We start from the raw sequence: 251 nt of genomic DNA on the forward strand, positions 1-251 counted from the left end.
AGCAGAACAGTAATAAAACGTAAGAAAAGTGAGAACACAAAAAATAAAAGATAAAAACAATTTGAATAAAAGAAAATATAGAAGGAAAATAAAAGATAAAAGAGAGAAAATGAAAGAAAAAACAATGAAAATATAATCAAAAAACGAAAAAAGGTCCATAAAACACGGTAATGAAAGATAAAAAGGTATGTAAAAGACAGCCGGACGGCGAATAATGGCCAGGCAGAACAACCAAAGAAAAAAATAAAAGA

This window comes from Penaeus monodon, chromosome 27, assembly GCF_015228065.2.
Source record: "Penaeus monodon isolate SGIC_2016 chromosome 27, NSTDA_Pmon_1, whole genome shotgun sequence".
Lineage (NCBI taxonomy): Eukaryota > Metazoa > Arthropoda > Malacostraca > Decapoda > Penaeidae > Penaeus > Penaeus monodon.